The following is an 18976-nucleotide window of genomic DNA, read 5'->3' on the forward strand; positions in this document are numbered from 1 at the left end:
AAGGATCTTTCCCCGGCTTCAGTACTGGGATGTCTTTAGCTAACTTCCACTTTGAAGGGAAGTAGCCAAACTCCCAGCACCGGTTGAAAACACGTGCTACAAAAGCAAATGAGCCGTGGCTCAAGTGCTTGAGCTCAAGGTTAAATGTGTTATCAAAGCCGGGGGCCTTCATATTCCTAGATTTCCTCGCTAGACCGATGAGCTCATCCGCCGTCACTCGTGTTTCCTCTGGGACCAAACTGTTCGAATTGTCGACCATGGAAACTCCCTCAGAAACAGCCAGCTCGAAAGGGCTGACGATGTTTCGCCCCAGATTGTGTGACGACACGAGCTGCTGCCCCAGCGCGTTTGCCTTTTCAACAGGTGTTATGAGTAGATCACTCTCCCCGGACGGTACAAGCGGAGGAATGGGTTTTGGTCTCTTTTTCAAAATTTTGGTTAGAAACCAAAAAAATATTGAGTTTGGTGGAATCTGGCGGAGCTTTTGACCAAACTCGCGGTTCCGCAGATCTTGAATGCGTTTCTGGATAACCTTGGTCAGTCGGTTGCTCATGGTCTTCTTGGATCGGTCACCAGTTCGTTGGTACTGGCGCCGATAGATGTTGCGCAACCTTATGATATGTTTAGTGGTGCTGTCGATATGGAGGGCGGTACTCACCTGAGTTTGCCGTACGGGGACCGCCGAGTCACGTGCGACGGCAATCGCACGCTGGAGGGTGTCCAACGCCTGGTCGATCTCCGCTGGAATGTTCAAGGGGTGGTCGGTGTTGGTGTTCTCGTCGACGATACGCTGAAACCGGTCCCAGTCGGCGCGATGGTAATCTCGCCTGGGTTGATTGGCCACCGTCTCAGCAGTGGCACCTAAGGTCAGCACCACCGGATAGTGGTCCGACGAAAGCTCCTCGAACACCACTGGAACCTCGAAGATTGCCATGTTGGACAGGAATATGTCCAGGACAGAGTGAACCCCGGACAGGGAGGTTCTGGAAGGGCACTCCGGTGCCAAGATGTTGTAGTGCCCGGTCTCAAGGTCTTCTGCCAGGATGATGCCGTTTCTGTTTTGTCTTCGGTTGCCCCACACCTCGTGCCGAGCGTTCAGGCCTCCAGCAATGATGTACTTCGCCCGCCGCCGAGTCAGCTTGGCCAGATCGTTTCGTAGTTGAGCAGCGGTACCGTCTCGGGTGGTGGTTTGCTTGGGACAGTACGCTGCGATGATGATGATTGGGCCGAGCGAGGTTTCGACTTCAACCCCGATGGCTTCGATAGTCTTAAGCTGGAAACTCGGCAGCAGGCGACGCTTGATGTTGTTCCTCACAGCGATAGCAACTCCTCCACCCCCGGCACTGATCCTGTCTAGTCGTACTAGCTGGAAGCCCGGAAGGAAGATGTTAACTTCTGGCTTCAGATGAGTCTCCGTAATGAAGGCAATATCGACCTCCTTCTCGCCAAGGAAATCGAGAAGCTCAACGTGTTTGTTTCTAAGAGAACAAGCATTCCAATTCGCAATAACGAAGGGCTCATGGTCCATTGTTGGATATTGGGGCGACGATTGCAGCAAGCTGTTGGCAGCGGAAATGATTTTGACTAGTTCCTCTGTTTATAGTGGAGGGTCGTCTTCAGTAGAACCAGAAAACGTCCCAGAAGCAACGCCAGCGTATGTCAATCCGGGAGTCGGGGTGGGTCCTTGGTTTGAGAGAGCAGCAGCGGCGGCGAGACGGGGCTGCGCAGAAAATTTCGCAATAGGCGTGCTACGATTCGGTTGGCTGCTATTCGGGAGCGGAAGCGGCTCCAACACGGGGACCACATGTCTGGTCCGGATTGGTGGAAACTGATCTGGTGTATGAGCCGGGGGAGGCTTTCGATGACGTCCGTTCTGATTGGCTGTTGACGCTGCCTTACGAATGCGAATAAATTCCGCACGCTTCGGGCAGCTACGGCTGGTGGCACGACGGTTTTGGTCACAGTTCGCGCATTTAGGCTCGGAGTCATCAGGTTGAAGGCAGGTCGAAGAGCGATGCTCTCTAGCACACTTGTCACAACGCGGAATCATTTTGCAGTTTCGTGTACCATGGCCGAACAACAAACAGATGGTACACTGGGTTACATCACGGTGTTGAAGACGATAAGGTTCCCACTGGATGAAGGTATGGAACAGGTGTTTGATGTTAGGCAGTGCACCGAGAGTCGTACTTCTCTTAGTGAAGTGTACTAAGAACAGCTCATCTCGGTAGGGGTCGTCCTTGACGGTTTGGGATCGGCGATTCATCGGGAAAACCGCTTCCACTTTAAAGCCAACCTGCTCAAGCTCGGCTTTCACTGTTGATGCAGCCAAAGCTGGCAAACCTCGTAGTACCACTTTCAGTGGCTTCGTTGCTGGGTTGTCGTGCGTGTAGGGCACCTGGTGCGTGGCTAGTAGATCGCTCACTTTGTTGTACTCCTCCATGTTGGAGCACAGGATTTTGGTGCCTTTGCTACATGTTTTGTACAGAGGCTCCAACGATAAATTGGCAAGCTCCGCTTGTAGCTTTAGCATTTCCCGGAGGGGTATAAATAGCGGGGGGACACGCTCTTTTTTAGCGATGGGCTCGCTGTTACCATTTTCTACCGGAAGCAGTGCAAACTTGTTATTCTGCAGCAGCCGATTCGATTCTGGGTCCGACGAACCGGGGGGCAAAGCCTGCTTGCGTTTGTGTTTCGAACCGGTGGATGTTGTTGCAGCAGATGAATTTTGGCTGTCCATTGTCTTCTTCTTCTTATTCACTTGGTGAAAACCATCGGTCGACTGCTCCGCGCAGTCACTGTCGGTTATATCGTCTAATGTAACAGGAAAGAGCGGCTTGTTGCCAGCCATGAAGTACCCTTGGCGAGATCCAGAAGATACTCCAAGTAGGGTTTGCAATATTCCCGAGAATAGATTTCCCGGGAAGCGGGTATGAAAAATCTCATTTCCCGGGAATTCCCGGGAACCGGGAAAGGAAAAAATCCTTAGCAAAAATGAGATTTTAAATAAAGTTTATTAATAAAAAGTTTCAAACAATCGTTTACAATTTTTTCATCAATTGAAGAACAAAATTTATTCAAGTTCACTCCAGAAATTCATGAACAATCGTCTATCAATCGCCTCAGTTCCGTTGACAATTTTTCATTAGGCCCAAATAATGTATTCCTTCTGTAAACCTTGCTTAAGATCGCTGAATCACCGCTGGTGTCTGATTTCTAAAATACTTCTAAATCACCGATTCCAGCTCTTGCTACATTTCATTAGAAACTGAAAAGTCCAATACTTTTAGTTTGTTAGAGATAAAGCTGAATGTTTGGCAGCCAGATTTTAGAGCATTTGAATGCCTTCGTAATTAATGTGAAATCGCGGCCACGACCCAAGTTACACTGACTCAATTTTATTAATTAATTAATTTCTGGTCGCATTGATTTACGGGTTTCAATTTTTTCTATCAATTTACAGGTTTCAAAATTTTTTGTCAATAAACAAAGAAAAAATCAAGCAACTATCCGCTTAGTAGTAAACTCACTAACAAAAATAGACATGAGACGAAGAAAATATTTCTTTACTGAATAAGACAGCATATATTTTTGATAAATAAATTAAGCAAATAATTTGATATTACACGGCAAGCGAATATTAATCGTCGTTTCAAGCAAATATTTGCTTCGTATAATGCACACTATGAAGCTGCTCTACACTTCTTCGACGTAAGTTTCGTGTTTTGATACGATATTTATTTTTTTTGCAATATTGTATGGAAAATTTTCCGAGGAGCTCGGGAATCCCGGGATCCCGCGAATCAATATTTCTATTCCCGGGATCCGGGAATCCCGGGAAAAGGCAATTCCCCGGAAATCATTCCCGGGATTGCAAACCCTAACTCCAAGGTACTCGACGGGAAATCCAACGCGAAAAGAAACTTGCAAAATAGAATACGGGGAACGTTTTTCGGGAAAAAATACCATTGCCACCAAACAAGCCCGTGACCAAGACGCATCACAACAAAAGCCAACATGCTCAAAAGTAGAAGGCTAACATACCACTATCAGAAATCATTACGCGAAGTGAAAAGTGCTTGAACTCTCAGAAGTAAAATCAAAAGAATGGAAGTGCCCCAAGTTGTCAAGCAATTTCATGCGAGCGCTTCTTAGTGCATTCTGTCCCAATTTTATTTTTGATCGTTTTTAGGTAAAAGGTAACGAAAGCCAGTGAAATAAATTGAAATATTCATACTATTTTAAATTCCATGAGTGTGAATATTAGCGGACCCACAGTTTTTTTGTAAATTATTTTTAACTCTCGATGCCTTTCAACCGACGATTCCCTGAACTAAATGAGAAAAGTAACACTTCCCGCAAATGAAGATTGATTAATAACGTGTCAAACGGTTCACTATATGTCTCAGCTTGGTTCATCACGTTTTAGATATATCGAAGTTAACTCTCACTTACTGCTGGCTTGACAAATTGCGAGAACTCAATTGTGCATCTATTAGTAAACTTGGCACAAATCCGATACATTGTAAAAAAATGTATTTTCACAAATCTCTCATATTTATGTCACCACTTAAATCACTACTTCATATTTTATGCTTTCAATGCTACAATATTTAGGCAACAGTTAATGTTTAGACGTAGAACTACGTCTAACCGTAAGAATGCGAATTTAGATTCTCTCCCTTTCTTGAAATGTTAACGCCAGCTGATGGATTATTTAATTAATAATTACTTGCTAATCCCAGAGTAATCAGAGGGTCACTCTTGTGAGTCTGCTTTAAATCTGGTGTTAGCAAAATGGAAAGAAAAAATCGAGGCTCAAGAAACTATTTTTGCGGTGTTATTGGATCAGAAACGCGCTTTTGAAACAATTTCTAGGCCCTTATTGATAGAAATATTGGATCGCTTTGGTATCGTAGGGACAGCTTACAAATGGTTTAAAAACTATTTGTGTGCTAGAACTCGAAGACTAATTTTAAAGATTTTGATTCAGATTCCATTGCTAATACACTTGGTGTACCGCAAGGAAGTGTTCTAGGGCCCATTTTAATTATTATTTACATTATTGATATGAAGCGAGTTTTACAGTTCTGTGATATTGGTTTATTCGCTTATGACAGCGAAGCATCCGCTTAATGTTGTGGCACTTCTTAACCAAGATCTACATTATCTAGTGAACTGGTTAAATTCGAGCAACTAAAGTTTAACATTAGTAAGACAACGTACTTGATGATTTCTTCAGCCAACTCCAGACTAGATGTCAATACTGAAATTGATGGTGAGACGATTGATCGCGTGAATGAAATAAAGTATCTTGGAGCAATTATTGATGACAGATTAACTTTTAAGTCTCACATTGATAATGTTATCAAGAAAAATGGCAAAAATACGGTATCTTGTGGCGGGTAAAGAATCAATGAACTGTTAGTATTAAAATTCAGTTATACAAGTCAATCATTTTACCAACAAAAAGACCACGAAAGACCACGGGAGGGTACGGGGGGTATAAAAAGTGATCAAAATATGACCACGTGGTTTAGGAACGGCCCCTCAACAAGATTGTAAGGGAAACTTCCATTTTGTAGAAGACTTTTCTGTATAAAACACAAATCGCTTTGCTTATTGACTATTGTTCATTTGTTCTATTTTTGGCATTTAAAACTCAGCTGAAAAGGTTACAAAGGTTTCAAAACATACAAATTACTTTAATTCTAGAGTGTAATGTTAAGATTTATTTATATTTCTGAAACTGTATTTGAATGTTATTAAAATTAAAATATCTAGGCTTATGGAATCTATTTAACTGTATTCATGAAGTTGTCGAATCGATAAATGGTATATTATTATTATTATTGAAGAGAGAGGCAGGTGGAAAGAGTTAAATTATATCATGTAACAAAACAGGATTAGAAAAGAAGAGAACAACGTAAAAGTTAAGTGTTTACCTGTTAGCATTAGCGATACCGCTTACCGTGCAACGCGCGTGCTGTTCAAAATAACCGTTGCGTATTTAAGTCAATGGTTAATTCGGAAACAACATTCATATTGTTGTTTATGGCAATGGAAATCAACTTTTTCAGATTTCAGATCAGATTTCGTTTAGCAGTAGGTTACAAAAGTTTTGGTCTTTAAAAAAAATCCCCATGCCAAATTCCAGTTCAATCGTGTAGCAGCCTCTTTTCCAGAATTAGGTATAGACACAAAATTCGATTACCACATACAGACAGACATTCGATGCAACTTTATCTGAGATGCATAATCTGAAATAATTTATTTTCCCGACATTCCTCCGCCAGAATGAAGTGCTGATACTAGACACCTAGTATTCCATAGGAGAAACACAGCGATCGCATGGCAGCGAAATGAGAAGGCAACAAAAATAAACTGTCTCTTTTTAAACAATGCTTTTTGTTCCGTCTTGTGATCTTAACCATATGAATTCAAATGTTAAAAAAAATATTTTTAGAGTATAATGAGACCTCTTTGGTCAGGAATACGAACCAATTGGTTGAAAATTAGAAACATTATTTTCTGAACAAAAAAAAAATACTAAAAAGAAAGAAACTCTAAGTTAAGCTCCAAAACATGTTATATCAGAACAAGTATGAAAACGAAGGTTGTTCTACTAAGTTGTATTTATTATCAATATTATTCCTAATAATTTTCTTATATTTATTTATAGTTTGAGCAACCAAACTTAAAGCAATAAGTAAGAACAAAAATTCAAGAATATATTAGGGACAAAACTTCACCACAAGAAATATCGTTCAAACGGTGCGAACGTAAAAAAAATACTAACAGCGTAGAATTGCACAGCTTTAAAGATGCTAAATTCACGTAGCCAAACCAAAAGCACCTAACGGAAGGAACAAGAGAAGTAAAAAAAACTGGTAGAAAATAACTTGGCATTTGCCTCGGCCCTGGCCGTCATCTGTCCAAGTGCATCGTAGCGGAACCGACAACGATTCCCCGGAGTAGCATTTCGAAGTGCCACAAGCAGATAGTGGTGAAGTGAAATTCGTGCTACACTACTGCGATTTCTACTGTTGATATTTCAGTTCCAAAGCCTAGGAAAAGAACCCGTAGAAAAAAAGGAAAACTTCTCGGTATAAAAGAGAAAAAAAAACGGAAACAATCTGCGTTTCGGTTGAAAAGGTGCAGTGAACAGATTTCGGCGGGTCTTCTTTAAAATAACCTTCATTCGGAAGAAACAAAGTCAATCAGCGTCTTCGCGGCGCCCATCGCCGCGATATCCTTCGTCTTCCCGCGTGGTGGTGTTTATTTTGGCAGTTTGACTAGCGGCCAAATTGCGGGGGTGCAAAGCACAGACGGTCTTTTCCACTCTAGATTTTCCAGTCAGCCAGGCGGTGATTTGGTTTGATTTTGCTTTTCTCCGGAAGCGTGGTGGTATTTGCCGGAGCCGGACGTCTGGTGGGATGATGACGGGATTTCGGCGTGGATTTTTGGGTAGCGGTAGCGTACGCAGTGGGACGGGTGCTAGATTTCTGTATTTCTTAAAATACTTCGAATCCGAGCTGACGAATTCCAATTAAATAACTGGATAATTTGTTTTGTGACATTGAACTTAATATTTAGGAGACAAAACGACTGTCAAGCACACCTTGATGGTATCGCCGGAGCGTCGAAAGCGTCGACGAAGGAAACTAATTTTAAAACGCTGACTGGAGGGGCTCGAAGAAATTACGGACTAAAACAGAACTCAAGTCCCCGGAGCTGAAGAATGTACCAGGATGCCAAACCGGAGAAGAAAAATGTGCTCCGGAATTAGCTTTTCTGTACTTTTGATGGGCGACAGTGTATAAATAGCAGCGGAAGTTGGTCTGCGCGTGTGAGTGTGTCTGTGTGTTGTGGTTGAGGAAGAGGATCCGGATTCCGGTAGAGGCAGGTATATATATGCTGGAGAGGTTTGGCAAGCGTTAGTGTGCTGACTGCTGACACAAAAGGAAAAACAAAATCTAATTGCGCACTGCACCCCTTTTTTCTCTCTTTGTTTCATTTTGAACGATAGGGTGGCTCGCTTGACGGGTAACACATGCCTCACTTTTATCATTTAGTAAGGGTTAAAATCACTGCAATAATCACTAACTTTGGGGAGGGATTTTCATTTGCAGTCGTTTGTGTTTTAAGTTGTGCGTAGATTTTTTTTTTTTGAAGAAGGTGAACACTGATTTTGATACCATACGAATAACATAAAAATGTACATCAAACGGGAAATGCATTTTTCTTTTATTCTCCCTTGTCCTCACAAATCGGCCAGCGTTGGTAATTGGACCTGACTAGACAGAAAATAAAACTGCGACACACACGGGATACGTGTGCCGGTACAGCAATGACAGCCAGTGTAGGTTTGTTCGTCATTGCACAGTGGGAAAAAATTAGCTCGTATTGTCGTACCAATTTAGACGCTGAATACCTGCTTGCAAGCAACCAATGTGAGAAAAGAAATATTTGAAAATATTTTTCAAAACATTAGAAGTATCAAATCGCAACCACTCCATACTAAGCGAATGACAAGAATTACTCGATACTTTTATTATTTGTACCGATTTAAATTAGCCCAAACGCCGGGGAATAAACTCGGACAAAACCTTGCTAAATAAAATCAATTGTATTAATTTCTTTTTAAAATTAGGAAAATTGAATTCTACTTTTTCCTCCATTGATCGCGTGTTTGAGCTCAAAATTTATTAGGTGAATGTGTCCATAGAAAATGAGCAGTTTCAGGTTGTTGAAATAATTTTGATGGAAGAGGAAATGGCAAAAGGAGTATAAAATATCACCGATTTTTTGCATTTTCCCACACGGGAGAAGGTATCTTGTAGGACTTCAAACAAGCAACGTCTAAATGAGTACGACTACGAATTCACTTTACCCCCTGTGCGTTGTTATGTGTGGGATTGCGGCGGGCGTTTCGAAGTTGCTATCCCACGAACGAGCGCAGTAGGTGGGTATATGTGGACAACTGGGGGAGGAAAATAATTGTTGTCCTGCAGTAGAAAACCCAAGCAGGTTGGGGGGTTGGCTGATTCTGTCATTATACCTTAACATACGAGTGAGCTTATCGTCTTCTTTGTGTTTCGATTGCGAAGTTTAAAGCATGTGTTCAGATGAAACAGGACACTTTATAGTTGAGCGAACGCAGAAGAACAAACCTGCTGCGAATTTAATTAAAGAAACTAAATGTGACATTCAATTAGTCCACCGTGCAATTTTATGTTGCTGGCTAATCATGGATGACGGCAACCTACAACAACCGCATTGAAGAAATAACGAGATTTTATATTATATTTTACTCAATTTGCATTCGTTAAATTTATAAGGAATTGTGGGATGCGTACTACTACATGTGTTTTGAAAGGTTTTTATCTAAAAATTTTGACAAAAATTCACTTTGTTGTGATGTTCAATGGGCTCGGTGAGTCAAATGATTGAATGCGATACTAAACTAAACCGTGCAAAATAATCAAAAACAACCCTACAAAAATTAAAAAAATATATGGACAAATGTAGGATCCGAACAAATTTGAAAAAAGCGCAGGAGTGGGTTTGTAGCTTTGAAAAGTCATGTTTTCATAAATCACGTTTGAGCAATCTTAAAACATTTCTTCAGAGAGTCGAAATTTTCTACAAAAATGCTATAAATAACATCATCTTTCAAAATAGTTTTGATCACCTTGAATAGCACGAATAGTGTCGCGAAGTGCTCGCCTTGCCGTGGTTATATGTACAGCTCTACATACGGCCGTACATTTTCTTGTCATTTTTTTTATTGGCCTAAATCATGCTAAAACAATCCTAGAATCAAAATCTACATCGCCCAAGTACTGATCTATACTCAAAATTCGTTTAAACCAAATTTTACCTAACAAATTTTATGCTTCAAAAAAAGCATTTTTTTTTTGTTTATTTTGGCGATGCTCGGTTTTTTTTTGTTTTGAGGCTTTGTAAACTAACAGAAGTTACCTATGATCGTTATAGTGATTCAAATTTGAAGTATAAAGGTCGCTGCATCAAGTTTCGACCGTTATAGCGTCTCTACAGCACGTGTTTACTCACAATTTTCCTTTGTTTAGTCGATCAGCCATTCTCGTTGTGTACGTTCTTTGTTTGAGTTTTTCTAAACGTTTTAACTGTGAGTTATACTCAAAAGTGCTTAAATATGAGTGACAAGTTTGAGTTTTGCGTGAGATCGGACGCCAACCGCGTCAAAGTCTCTGAGCATCGCATATCTGATATCGCGAAAGAGGCTAGGCGCAGCCTTACATCAGATAACAAAAAGGAAGAAGAGGAAAATAAAGCCCAGGAATGACAACTTTACGGCGCAGGGATAGCTGAATGAAGTTAAAAAAATTATTATTGCGATTCTTTAGATTTATAGCTTTTTGAAACTTTAAACGCGTTTTTCTCAAAACCATGTTTCAAAATCGGCGAGCAGTAGAACTTAAAAAATTTACATCCGATTGGCTTGAAATTTTAACTATAGCTTCTTCATTAGATTATCTAGTGAAGTACACACGATTTTAGCGATTGAATAACAAAAACAAAAGTTATAAACAATTAAAGTCAATTTTTTTTGTCGAAAATGAATTTTTTTCTTCAAACCGTTGCCATTTTGCGAAGAAAAATTCTAAAAATATAATCATTCACTAGCGACAGATAAGATAATGAAAAAAAAATTGGTTTTGGTTATAGGTGGCGTTGGGCACGACTTCGCCGCGGAAGAACTTTTAATTGATAATGATTCTTTTTTCTATTCTCCAAGATTTGCTTAATCCAATGATATATTATTTATATACCTTACATCTTAAATGTCCTTAAAAAATCATGAAAAAAGCCTTGTTTTTTTTTGAGCATTTGGTAGATATTACCCCTTAATGTTAGTTAATTTTCAGACGAACTTCGAAAAAATCACTATATGAATCTTTTGTTGTTTGCCTTGTTTATAATTGTGTTGTAATGTTCTATAAATGTGAGCTGAGAGTCAAGAATTACTCACTCACTATTCTGCATTTTTCACAATTTGGTTTCCTAAAAATATATCATTAGATAAAGTCTGAGTTTTTCTACTGAAAATGGAAATCTACTGGAATTGGTCATTGGATTGCATTTCTTTATATGAGCCGTTGCGAACCAGAGTGGTCTATGTGCCATCAAGCAAATTGTTCAATTTTCGAAAAATCTCTGAATAAAATTCTGTTCAACGGGTTCTTTCAAACAAAATGTTCTAATATGAAGGTTATGAAGTGGTTTAACATTGGGATACATAAAATTAACAGTTTCTTTGCGAAATCGGTGATTTTTTCTTACCAATGTACATAGACCAATCTGACTTCATATATGTATTCACTGGAATCCTCGAATCGTTTCGGAACAGAGTGGTCTATGTACACTAACCTGGTAAGAGACAAAGAAAATGACGGCAACTCGTATAAAATGGCTAGTGTCACAGGTTATATGGTACATATAGCATGTCACATGTAAGATGTCACGTGTAACATTACATGTAACACAAAATGTACATATAACATAATATTTTACATGTTACATTTTTCGTGTTACATTACGTGTAACATGTTACATATTACGTGTGACATGTACAGAACAAGTGACATGTTACTTATCACATGTAATATGCTACATGTTACGTGTTACAAAATAGTATTACACCGATTTATGTACATAGACCACTCTGTTCCGAAACAAAATGGCCATTCTGTTTCGGACGCAATTTCAACATGGTATAAATCACCTTTAAAGTTTGATTTTTTGAAATATTTTTGATCTCCCAAGTACAGTTTTTTGTGTAGATGCGGAATATGCAAAAAACTCATTTTCGAAAAAAATGGTCTTTAGACCACTCTGGTTCGCAACGGCTCATATTAAGTTGGAGTAAAGACTTCTGTATTAATTGATATTGACATATTGTATTGATTTCGTTCTGGAATATCACAGCGTCATTGGATTCAGTTATTTTCATGAATAATTGAATTAATAATGAATTGGTTGGCAAATGGTTGGACACGTGTCACTTGAGTTCCTATTGTGGTCATTCACCTCTGTCCAGCAACTCCTATCCCAACCTCCACGTGGTGCCGAGCAGGATAGGAGTTACCTTAGCGGAGATCGGGTAACCAATCCCGGTGGAAACTTTGGTCGTATGCTGACTGGGAAGGGGGAACGTACGCGGCTGTTTCCCCATGTTAGGGGCGGCATACAACAACGTCTGATCCGGAGCGGGCGGCTGAATCATGAAACGCGGTGTCTCGCTAGCTATATCAAAGACGGCAGCCCCGTCGCGAGACTAGGTATCGCAGCCCTAGTAAGGCAGCATACCGAATATTAAATACTACGAACAATCCAGATATAAATACTGAGGCTTAATAATTTTGCACGCCGGAACATACGTAAGCACACCTGGATGCACCCGAATGGAGAGCTTTGCTCTCAAATTGACCACGTTCTGATTGATGGACGGCACTTTTCAGACGTTACAGACGTGAGGTCGTTCAGAGGACCGAACGTTGACTCGGATCACTATCTCATAGTAGCCAAAATCCGCACCCGGCTGCCCAACGTGTTGAAATCCAAGGCAACGAGGAGGATGCAGTTGAACATCCAGCGGCTATCAATTGAATGAGTGGCTGCAGAGTACTCGCAGAAGGTTGATGAACAGATTGGGGAAAGAGTTGAAGCGAACCTGAATGAACAGTGGAGGCACATCCACAGTTCGATCAGCACTACAGCGCGAGAAGTGTTGGGTACAACTGCGGCAGCTGCGTCCAATGAGTGGTTTGACGCTGAGTGCCAGCGAGTGACGGAGGAGAAGAACCGCGTCAGGGGTCACATGTTGGCCACGGCTGTGACTCGTCAGAGCATGGGCAATTATCGAAATGCTAGAGCCGCAGATAAAGAGACTCCATCGCCGAAAGAAACGAGAGCATTGGGAGCGTATTCTTGCGGAGGCGGAAGGTTGCTTCTCCAGGCTCGATGCGAGGAGCTTCTACAAGAAGGTCAACGGAATCAGGAATCGAAACGTGTCAGCCCCTGTCATGAGCAACGATAGGGAGGGGAACCTGATAACCGATAAAACGGAGGTGGGCAGGCGTTGGAAGGAACACTTCAATGTGCTGTTGAACGGTGAGGGAAACAGTGGAGTCAAAAGTAGCAGGAAGACTATTGAGAATGATGGTCAAGCTGTGGATCCACCATCCATGGACGAGGTAAAGAATGCAATAAAAGAGCTGAGAAACTGCAAGGCAGCCGGGAAAGACGGCATTCCCGCCGAACTCATCAAAGTCTGGAGCGAACAGCTGTATCGTGCCATCCATCGGATCATGCTGAGAGTGTGGTCTGATGAAGAATTGCCCTCGGACTGGTTGAAGAGTCTCATATGCCCGATCTACAAAAAAGTCATCGCCTGGACTGTAGCAATTATCAGGGCATAGCTCTTCTTAATACCGTGTACAAAATTCTCTCCCGCATCATGTTCCACAGACTGAGGCAGTTGCAGGCGACCTTTGTTGGCGAGTACCAATGCGATTTTCGAGGGGTGCGCTCCACGACGGACCAAATGTTTACCTTGCGACAAATCCTTGATAAATTTCGAGAATTCAACTTGCAGACGCACCAGCTGTTCATAGACTGCAGGGCAGCGTACGATTCTGTTAAGAGAAATGAGTTATGACAGATTATGATCGAACATGGCTTCCCAACAAAGCTGATTAGGCTGATACGTGCCAGCCTTGAAGGTTCTACATCAAGCGTCAGGATAGCCGGTGAGATATCGGACTCGTTCGTGACGTTAGATGGTTTGAAGCAGGGTGACGGGCTGTCGAACTTATTGTTCAACATCGCATTGGAAGGTGCTATACGGAGGGCTGGTGTGCAGAGAAGCGGCACCTTCATTACGAAGTCGCACATGCTTCTCGGTTGGTATCAACCGTAGAGCTGTGGAAGAGGCCTTCGGACCTCTCAGGAGGGAAGCTGCGAGATTAGGGCTTGTCATAAACTCTGCCAAAACGAAATGCATGGTGGCTGGCAGAGTGCGTGGTAGTCCGTCGGAGGTTGGTGCTGCGGTGGTGCTAGATGGGGAAATATTTGAAGTAGTCGACGAATTTATTTACCTGGGAACATTTTTTTTGTAAGATTTGGACCACTGCGACCATTATTTTGATCTTTTGTGGTATCCTGGGAACATTAGTGACATGTGACAACAAGGTTAGCTGTGAGATAAAGAGGCGGATAACAGCCGCAAACAGGACCTTTTACGGATTACGTAACCAGCTAAGGTCCCGCAGTCTGCAAATCCGTACTAAACTTGCACTCTATAAAACACTGATTCTTCCGGTGGCTCTCTACGGCCATGAATCATGGACGCTGAAAGAGGCCGATCGGCGAGCTCTTGGTGTTTTTGAGCGTAGGATTTTGCGTTTAATCCTTGGCGGCAAATGGTGTTTGGCGCAGACGCATGAACCATGAAGTGTACCAGGCATACAAATCGGCGGATATAGTCAAGCGAATAAAACACGGCAGGCTTCAGTTGGCTGGGCATGTAGCGAGAATGTCGAATGAGCGTCAAGCGAAGGCTATATTTAGCAGGAATCCCGATAAAGGGTCATCGACTTCGGGGTAGACCCCGCACTCGTTGGATGTGTGCTGTCGATGAGTATGCACGCGAAATAGGTGTTAGGGGCGATTGGAGGATTGCAGCCCAAGACCGAGGGACATGGCAACGTATTCTGGATTCGGCACTGGATCGATAATCGGTCTGTCGCTTTGAAAGTAAGTAAGTAAGTAATTAAGTATTTCCATGAATAATTTCATATCGTCTGCATACACAAATATGTTCAGGTGTTTCAGTAGGAAAGTAATGTCGTTTACATATAAAATGAAGAGAAGTGGTTCTAAGTGGAAGCCTTGAAGGACCCCAGAAGTGACGACGAAAAGGTTCGAGGTAGTTGACCTGCCTTTAAAAAAGCCATGTTGTTGGTTTTGGTTTTATTTGCTGAAAACATTTTCCGTTTACAATAGATTTGAACAGTGCCTGAAAGATTTGAAAATGTGGATATCTAGTTCCAATAATTTTATCTCAGGCAAATATACTATATCGCGTGTATTGGGTCTAGCGTCCATTCGGCCTCACGTCCGTTACGCCTCGCGTCTGTGTGCCTAACATCTAGATGCCTAGCATCCGTATACCTCGCGTCTCTTCTCTGACAGTATCGTTAACGAATTGAAGACTTTACTTTAGATACCTTATAAACCGATTGTCGAGAACCATCGCAAATTTCTTTCGTAGTGAATTTCACTTTTCAACGAAAGAGCTGAAATAATAAATTACATTTAGCTCCAACCAGGAACAGTTGTCAGACTGGCTACTTTGATTTCGCACACGTTGTGCTGCTTTAGTGATGTTTATGCGGTTAAGGACGTAGATGCTTGTCAACTTTATCGAATTCGTGGCAGTGATGGCATGAACTCGTGCAAAGTTGAACTGAGTAATTTTCCAGATTAGAATCCAACTTGATTCTGCTTCCTCTCGATAGTTTGAGTTTTTTTGCACCGCACACTCTGATCGATTGAGTTTAAATGCGTGCAATGTACGCAGTGCATGATGTATCCAACGTTGCAGGCGATGATAAATGTGCAAGCAAGTTTAAAAACTCACTTGGATACGGGTGCAAAGTCACACTGCCTACTCTGATTTAGACATTTCCTTTTCTACTAACATGATTTTTACTGAAAATGAATACGGCTGACACTGAAGATCGGTTTTACGTTGAGAGATTGAAAAGCTCTCTAGTTCCTTTTTCCTGAAAACTGTCATACGATTTTCGGTGAAGGAAATTCATCATACAAACTTCAATTACACAAGTTTTTTTGGGTTTTGTTTTGACGTGGGACTACGTCTTTGTTTACTATACTGGGATGCATTCTGTAAAATTGGAAATGAAACCGGCAAATGTTGCGTCAGATTTCAAACATTAATAACAGCATAACCACATGATGGATAACAATAACCAATATGTTGTTGGATAGATAATATGTGTAACAATTTTATAACACGCTAGTTGTCATTATTATTTCACTGCTCAACGGTGCAAATTGATAAAATGTTACAGGGAAACTTACGCGAACAATGAACCAAATACATGCGAGCATTCCTAGCACAGACGATGTAAATGGACACCATCCGTTCCCCGTGTTATTCTCTGTATCAATATCGATATAAAAATTGACAGAGTCTCCCCGTCCCAATAGGTCAATTTATTTTTGCTTCCATGAACTTAGACTAAAATGATGTCTCGAAGGTAAAAGTTTTCCGAAAAGTTTGAATCGATCCCCATTCTTGAACAATTTCTAATCCTGCCTTCAGAAACTAATAAAAACTGATGTCTTGAAAGAAAACCTGCCGGTAAAAGCAGTACCAGTACCAGTGCAGTAAAGAACCGCAGGTCTCTTGTCGTCTATGATTGCAGCGGTACTCTTCTATTCGTACGTTTCAGCGGTACACTTCTATTCATACTGCAGCGGTACTATTTGTATTGCAGTGGTACACTTTTATTCGTGTGCAATCGAGGAAAAAGTGCAATGCTGCTGTTGATGGTGATTGAAAGTTTATCTCATAAATATGATTACCATAAACTATTCAAAAAGAATTGTAAATATTTGCGACGGATATTTATTTAATTTTATCTTCGGTATTCATCAAATAATCGTGATCGGTGTTACTATTTTTTATAATAAACGACGTTTGAGGTTTAAATCTAACAGATTATTATTCTTTATCAATATAATTTATTGTTCCGCTCAGAGCCAGAACTGAGAGAAAAATCAAACTCACCAGTGAATGCACGTGCACGTCACTGTACCAGCCAGGATGTCAACAACTTCGCACTCCTCTTCACCCAAACTTGCTGCCGTTCACCGAGCACTGAGACAGACCGGAAGAAAAAAAATAAACAATCTACACTTCTCAATGATTTGCACGAAAAATAACCACTAATCTTTCGTCCCTTCCATCCGCGCGACAACGCACAAGAGATCTTATTCGCTATCACTCAGCACATTTTTTCAGCATCATCTTCTTCTCGACTGCTTCCTAACACGCTGCTCGCACTCTGCTCGGTTGTCGTTTGTTCCCTCGGTAGGCTTCTGCTTCGCAGTCGCCCATCAAACGCACATCACCATTATCATCATCAGGTCGTTTATCGCCACGCAGCGGAATAACACTAAAACCAAATATTCACGTCTGACTTACGCCTCACACTTCGGCAGTTCTGGCATAAGCCAATCGGCGACCTCCCCGAAAACTGCCTAATTTCACTAATCGCTTTCGCACATCATTAATCACATTAATGCGGAATCGCGTTTACGGTCTCCGCACTCTACACCGGTGGTATCGTTTTTACCGCCTTTAAGCGTCGCGTATGGAACGTATGTGCATATGGCATACGCTTAGGCGCGTTTGTTTGTGAATTCTTACGCCCGAATAGATACTTGCTGGAGTGGGGTCTTTATTCCAGGACCTATCGAGAGCAAACAGAAACTTTTCGACTAGTCAAATTTGTATTCCGGCTAGCAGCGACTTTACACGGCTGAAAGATTACTGCCTCGCAGTCTGTCTGACTTTTGTACGCTTTCGGCAGAAGGGAACGAAATTGCTACAAATTTATTACGTTATGATTTATAGCGCACTTTCAAAGAAGGGGAGCCAAGCATAAAAGGAACTTTTTTCTTCGTCTTCCCCCAAGGCTAGGGCAGACAGCAAAACAAACAAACAATTTTCTCGCGGATGGATATCGAACAAACGATAGACAGAGCGAAGAAAATTTAATTTTTCCTCAGTCTCTCTTTCTGTCCAAATCGGAACGAAGTTTTAGCTGTTTTCCTTTTTTTTCTTGTTCAACTAGTTTATATTTTTTCTTTGTCGGAATGCTACACACACGTGAAAACAAAGCATTATTCGTGGTGGATTTTTCTACGCGATGAAAATGCCTTCAAGAATTTCGCTAGTGATTCGCCCGAACGCAGAAACGAAACTAGTCGAATGCCGTCGTGGCACGTCTGTTTTTGTAACAAACCGTCAAGGAACGCTACCACCCTCGCGGCAGTGGTAGCAGCAGCAGCCGCAAAAAAACAGCTCACCCCATTCCACCAACGATCGCCGAAAAATTCACCATTCATGGGACGCCTGAAAGTAGTATTCAATCGTAGCACGCGTCACCGCCCACAACAGCAACAACAACTAATAATAATTTCTAGTTAAATAGTTACACACTGCCACGCTGCTCTCACCATTACCAATATCGAAGCAACACCACTACTACTAATGCATCACTCGTCATCACTCGCCCGCTACAACCGTCATTGCCATCATCAAATTATACGCCATGTGCTTGATTCACGCTACAAACAATGCATTGCTAGCTTTACTATCACCACTACCACCAGGCGCCGGATGGGAGGAAAGTTACCGTCGCAATGCCGAAACGAAACGGGACATCCTTTCAGTGTGGAGCAAAACAGGCGACCGACCCGATGTGCAGCTCTGTCTGACGTTAACTGAATGCTCCCCGATGTATGCAACAGCTAGAGCACCCACAACGAAGATGTGGCAATCGTCATTGTTTGTGGCGTGTTCGGGTTTGCAATCGCGGTCGGAGTTCAGCGTTCGTGCGCTTGCGCTGTGTTGATTCGTTCGTCCGTTCGTTTGTTGATGCCTGTCGGAGTCGGCATATCGCCACTGGTGGCATACTGCTGTTCGGTTTGATCTGTTTCGTGGATTTGATGAATAAGTTATTCGAAGTTGTTAAATAAATTTTTGGATATTTTGATAAAGTAATCGATTTAAATGTTTTGGCTCGAGTTTTAGTATATATTCACAGTGCATGCTCTTTCAATTTAGTTTTTATAATAAGTTAGAGTTAGATTTCACTTTCTTCTTGCTACTCAA

General features: G+C 41.7%; 1 protein-coding gene across 1 annotated transcript in view; it reads right to left on the reverse strand.

The window, feature by feature from the left end:
- The window catches only part of LOC129726013 (uncharacterized), a 172672-nt gene extending 154101 nt beyond the window's left edge, over nt 1-18571 (reverse strand). The window contains exon 1 of the mRNA XM_055682538.1: nt 16865-18571. The gene's annotated coding sequence lies outside the window, so the exon portion shown is untranslated. The remainder of the gene's footprint in view (nt 1-16864) is intronic.
- Between the last annotated feature and the right edge of the window lie 405 nt (nt 18572-18976).

The sequence above is a fragment of the Wyeomyia smithii genome, chromosome 2 (assembly GCF_029784165.1).
Source record: "Wyeomyia smithii strain HCP4-BCI-WySm-NY-G18 chromosome 2, ASM2978416v1, whole genome shotgun sequence".
Lineage (NCBI taxonomy): Eukaryota > Metazoa > Arthropoda > Insecta > Diptera > Culicidae > Wyeomyia > Wyeomyia smithii.